Source organism: Nicotiana tabacum, chromosome 3 (genome assembly GCF_000715075.1).
Source record: "Nicotiana tabacum cultivar K326 chromosome 3, ASM71507v2, whole genome shotgun sequence".
In the NCBI taxonomy this organism is placed as follows: domain Eukaryota; kingdom Viridiplantae; phylum Streptophyta; class Magnoliopsida; order Solanales; family Solanaceae; genus Nicotiana; species Nicotiana tabacum.
In genome coordinates, this window is record NC_134082.1 from 112,595,006 (window position 1) to 112,601,746 (window position 6,741).

The following is a 6,741-nucleotide window of genomic DNA, read 5'->3' on the forward strand; positions in this document are numbered from 1 at the left end:
GCGCCTAAAGAGACTATCGCGTTATTATTTTGGGGAAGACCGTGAAATTTGCTAAACGGTCCTTCCGAATTCTAATTAAACCATACATTTTGTGAGGGCCCCGCAATCTGTACGTTTTATTTGGCGAGGCTCGTCTCATTTTTATTTTTAAAGGATAAACCTACAATGACTATATTTTCTATTAAGTTCGTCTCTAAAATAAAAGAAAATCTCTTAATTATTTACATGCTGAAAAATGTAACTTATTAGTTATTAGTTTACGGCTAATGCGAATGGAAAATTGCGATCGAGTTTGTACAAAGAAAAACTGCTTTCATTTTATATTCTGTTATTCAATAATACTAGAACATGAGATTGACCATAATATCAAAACAGATTAATTATTCTCCGATTAATTTAAACTAACATTATTAGATGAAGAAAGTATACATATGCAACCTCATTATTCATTAATCATTCAACTACATCTTTATACGAAGAAAGAAAAATTATATTCAACCACAAATCTAAACAGGAGGAATTCAACAGGAACAAAGCCTGATTAATATTTCATTTTTTGCTTCAAGCCGAGATTGTACAAATGTGTACCTGGAAACAGCAGTACAAGAACAAAAGAAGGAGAAGTCAGCAGCAGTAATAACACAGCAACAGCAGATTCAGCAACACCGCAAACCAGTACAGTAGGAATAGCAGAAAACCCAGGAGAATATAAACGACTCCAAGTATAGAGAAGAAGTAAAAGGCAGGAAGGTTCTGACTATTTCAGATCTTAAGCAAGACAATGAAGCAGTAACTATTCTTTTTCAACTTCAAAACTCTCCAAAATGAATTCTGCCCCTGTATATTCACTGTATCCAGAATGTATATCGGGTGTATACTTCTCACTCCGCCCCCTCTTTTTTTCTTCTCTCTATCTAGTTTTTCCTCTCTTTTTTTCCATCCCTTCTTCCTAAATTTTCTCTTCTATTTATAGTAAAATTTTCGAAATTTTCAGATTTATTTTTTTATTATTTTATTATTTTTTTAATTAAAAGAAATCCCACTTACAAATTGCTTTTATTTTTTTAGAAAAAGAAATCCCACCTTTATTTACTTTTATTTTTAAAATTCCAATTTTAATTACTTTATCTTATTTAAAATCCCACTTTTTATTTTTTTAAAAGAGAATCTCACTTTATTTAACTTTTCTTTAAAAAACAAACCACTATCTTTTCTTTTTCTTTTAAAAATGCTACTTTCAATTACTTTAAATTTTTTAAATTTTAAGATACCTTTATATTTATTTTTTAATTCCAACCTTATTTTACTTTTAAATTTTTTAAAACTTTTTACTTTTTTTAAATTTTCTACATTCTTTTACTTTTTTTTATTTTTTTATTTTTTATTTTTTTTAAAATCATTTCCGAAAAATTACTATATATATATTTTTTTTAAAATAAAAATAATAAATAAAATAATATATTTTCGGATTTTTTTTTATATATAAAAAAACAAAAAAATAAAACTATTAATAGTGATAATTCACTTTTTATTTTTTATTTTTTTGGTTTTGTTTTGTGTTGGACAAAAATGAAGAAGGGGTGTTGGGTTAATGGAGCGGACCGGATCGACCCGGTTTGAAACGGACCGGGTCATGGGGAAAGTTGGACAATTATTTGGGCCTGTGGTTTGAAATTGAAGAAGTGGCCCAATCCGATTTTTCTTTGTATTTTTGTTCTCTTTTCTTCTTTTATTTTTCTAAAACTAAATTATAAAAGTACTTAAATTATTATTAAGAACTAAATTAAGTTATAAAAGCGCAAATTAACTTCCAATAATAATTAACGCACAATTAAGTAATAATTAAGCATAAAATTGTTCATTTGGACATTAAATGCTAAAAATTCAAAAGATGCCTATTTTTATATTTTTTATTAATTTAACAAATAAACATGCATAGACAAACATACAAATAGTTACACAAAATATCACAAAAATTGCACACCAAGAAAAATTATTTTATTTTTGAATTTTTTGGGAGTAATTCTCATATAGGGCAAAAATCACGTGCTTACAATACGTATGTATTTTTTTTTCTAATAAAAAGCTTAAGGTCTCTTATTGAAGTTTTGCTTTATGCCACCATATTTATTGAGCTGCTCCTGATTTTCCCTCCTAATAGTAGGGAAAATATTTTTTAAAAATCTAAATTGAGTATATTTTTCAAAATAATATTTTCTACTCACTAATTAACACTGAAAAATATTTTTCGAAATTTTTTTCTAGTCACCAATCAAACAAGAGAAAATAAATAATAAAACCACTTATTTTTAAGAAAAATATTTTCCTTCATACCATATAAACCCATCATTTTACTGGATTAGTTGAGATGCTAAGGAAACTTGGTATAGGGTAAATTGTAAGTGTTGAGATAAAGAGATTTCCGTTCAGAGCCTACCAATGAGTGTGTATGTGTTTTACAATTTACACAATGTCTTGAACTCACGATACCATATAATCGTACAATGCCAAATGGCCTAACTATTTGCATGGGAAAAAAGACGAAACTGAGCGGACGATTGACGCTCAAGTAAAATGAGCAGAATATAACTGATACAGAACTGTTGATATTAACCTATAAGTAGGGGCTCATAGGTTGGGTTGGTTTGGATTTTTAATTACCAAATCAAACTAATTATGTCGGATTATTAAATCTAAAGACCAAACCAAACCAAACCAATAAAAATTGGATTTTTTTAATCTCGATTTTTTTCGAATTTTCATTTTTTTTTGGATATTTTTTATAAAGTCTTCATCGTACAAAATATAAAATTTGTGCTATAAATATTTCTTTAATCCAGGTAAGACAAAACTATATAAGGCATTTTTCAAGAAAATAATATAAAATATGAGATAAGTCATGACGTTGTACTAATTATTGAATGTTGTAGTTCTTTTTGAATCTCTGAGGTTGATTGTTACCATTTCTTGAATACATAGCCAAATCATAATTCCTAGTAACTGCAGTAGGATTGGTCCCTAGCAAACTAGAGGTAGCTGTTAGGACCAAAAAACTAGGTGTCATGAGGAAAGCTAGCAAAGCAAACCTTCAACGACGATAAATCAGACAACAAAGGAGAAATCTACCAAAAGAGACAAACATTTAACGTGGTTCGGTCAACTGACCTACGTCCACGACGGAGATGAGCAATCCATTATATAAAAAGAGAGTACAAAATATCGAGAGAACAACCTCACAAAGAGGCAAACACAAGTGACACACTAACACTTGTCCCGTAAAATTCTCCCCCTAAACACTACTCTCAAGCCCCTATGGCTACATTGTGGATGCTGCTGAATGAGAAGGAAGGATCCTCAATTTATAGAACTCCAAACCTTTTCCTACAAGAAAAAAGACTAGCCAAATATAGGAGAATTATAATTTTCTTCTACAAAAAGGAAAACTCAATTAAGTTAATTATATTGTCGTTTCCTTCAACAAATAGGAAAACCAAATATGGTAAGAAAATTATGGCAAACACCTAACAATTCTCCCCCTTGGCCGGAATTTTCTGACAAAATAAACTTGATCCACCTTCTTCACATAGCCTTCAACAGGTCGCATCTCCAAATCTCCACCACAAAGTTTGTCTCAACGTGCGTAGCACACCGGTCAAATTTCTCAGACAAAAATCACGATTATCGTCAAATATGTTGCGGCTAGAACTGAACCCGCCAAGATGAACCTGTCTTGAACCTCGCTCTGATACCACTTGTTAGGACCGAAAAACTAGGTGTCATGCGGAAGCTAGCAAAGCAAACCTTCAACGATGATAAATCAGACAACAAAGGAGAAATCTACCAAAAGAGACAAACATTTAACGTGGTTCGGTCAACTGACCTACGTCCACGACGGAAATGAGCAATCCACTATATAAAAAGAGAGTACAAAATATCGAGAGAACAACCTCACAAAGAGGCAAACACAAGCGACACACTAACACTTGTCCCGTAAAATTCTCCCCCTAAACACTACTCTCAAGCCCCTATGGCTACATTGTGGATGCTGCTGAATGAGAAGGAAAGATCCTCAATTTATAGAACTCCAAACCTTTTCCTACAAGAAAAAAGACTAGCCAAATATAGGAGAATTATAATTTTCTTCTACAAAAAGGAAAACTCAATTAAGTTAATTATATTGTCGTTTCCTTCAACAAATAGGAAAACCAAATATGGTAAGAAAATTATGGCAAACACCTAACAATTCTCCCCCTTGGCCGGAATTTTCTGACAAAATAAACTTGATCCACCTTCTTCACATAGCCTTCAACAGGTCGCATCTCCAAATCTCCACCACAAAGTTTGTCTCAACGTGCGTAGCACACCGGTCAAATTTCTCAGACAAAAATCACGATTATCGTCAAATATGTTGCGGCTAGAACTGAACCCGCCAAGATGAACCTGTCTTGAACCTGCTCTGATACCACTTGTTAGGACCGAAAAACTAGGTGTCATGCGGAAGCTAGCAAAGCAAACCTTCAACGATGATAAATCAGACAACAAAGGAGAAATCTACCAAAAGAGACACAAACATTTAACGTGGTTCGGTCAACTGACCTACGTCCACGATGGAGATGAGCAATCCACTATATAAAAAGAGACTACAAAATATCGAGAGAACAACCTCACAAAGAGGCAAACACAAGTGACACACTAACACTTGTCCTGTAAAGTTCTCCCCCTAAATACTACTCTCAAGCCCCTATGGCTACATTGTGGATGCTGCTGAATGAGAAGGAAGGATCCTCAATTTATAGAACTCCAAACCTTTTCCTACAAGAAAAAAGACTAGCCAAATATAGGAGAATTATAATTTTCTTCTACAAAAAGGAAAACTCAATTAAGGTAATTATATTGTCGTTTCCTTCAACAAATAGGAAAACCAAATATGGTAAGAAAATTATGGCAAACACCTAACAATAGCTGCCACAGATTTTTGGCTTTCATCATTGACTATCAATGCATATGCCTGGTTTACTGTAGATAAGGGACTTCTCATTTAAATATGACTTCTAGCTTGTGAATATGAATCATTCAACCCCATTAAGAACTGATATAACTTCAATTTTTGTAAGTATATCACAAAATCTCTTGATTTTTCACAATCACAACCAGGAAGAGGCACGAGTGCCTCAAATTCTTCCCACAAATCTTTGAGTCTTGAATAGTACACAGACACAAAAGCAGTACCTTGAGTTAAAGTTGCAATTTCTTTATGCAAATTGAAGGTTCTTGACCCATTGACTTTATTAAATCTTTCCGATAGATCTTCCCAAACAGCTTGGGCACTTGAGGCATACATAATTTTTCCTAGCATGCCCTTAGCAACTGAGTTCATTATCAAAATAATACTATTGCATTGACTCTTTCCCAATGATTTTCTGTTGTATCTGAAAAGTTTTCCTTCTTGCATGTACCATCACCCATGCCTAATTTGTTTCTTCCTAGTAATGCTACTCTCATAGATCTAATCTATTTCAGATGGAATAGTTTTCAATACCAGTTAGTTGAAAAGAAATGATTTTAATCCCGCTTAACCGGCTAGAGACAAAAGCAATAGATGATTGTAATCAACACCTGCAATTGGATTTCCAGAGTTTTGAGCCACACACTCCCATGTGCCCAGATTTGCAGAGTTCAGCCTTATTTGTTCTCCCATCTACCCCATTGCTTCTTGAATTTCAGAATTCAGATATGACTCTTGTTACAGCTATAAACTCGATCGATTTACAAGCTTCAATTTCTAAGCTTGTGAAGCTCTGATACCATGTTGTAATTCAATAAAGAGGAGAAATGTAACCTTGCTATGAAGAAGACGAAGTACATATATAAAGAGAGACGAAGTGAGAGAGGTAGAGAGAGAATTGGTGTATTAAGTATATTTTCGTGTGTTTACAAATGAGAGCGGTTAGGCTTAAATAGTGACGATTAACTAATATTAGGAATCATAACTAACTCACTAGTAACGGCTAAGCTAACTTTATTAACAGCTAACCACTTAGTGTGAAATGATTAAACTATCCTTTATTCTTTTAAGATTTCTTTTGTACACCCCTGCCTAAAAGAATGTGACTATGGAAAGTTGTCGTTAAATATCGTTTCTCTCGTTTGCACCCTCACTAAATGCGATTGACTAAACGTTTAGAAAAGAGCTACGAGTACTATAAAAGTGAGAACAAGGAGCATGGATTCCGCGTCTGCCAAACCCGAAAAAGAAGCCCCACATTTTCACTGACGGACTTTACCTCAATTAATTTGTCTTAATTAAGGAAAGAGAGTAAGAAAATATATCCATTCCCTCTAATTAAGTTTTTCTTCACATAGTTAATAAGTACTTAATTGGCTTTTTAGCAATACTTTCCATATGAAAGTTACATCAAACATAACATATGACCCCCGTCCATTTCGGTCAACTATGCCATAAAACAAGGTAACAAAAAGAAGGACCGTTCTAATGCGAAAGAAGAAATGAATTAACGAAGCTCCATTAATGTTAAACCAAGTATTCATAACTTCTCTCACCCAAAACTCGGATCCATCTTCTTCACTCTATTTTCTCCCTTAATTCTTTTATTCTCCTTGTCTCCATAAAGCTCCCATACATATCACGTTTTTTAACTTTTGTTTCTGCAAATATATTCTTCCCCCCAACTTGTAACACAATGTCTTGGAAACTTATTCTTATGCCCATTTAACTTTCCT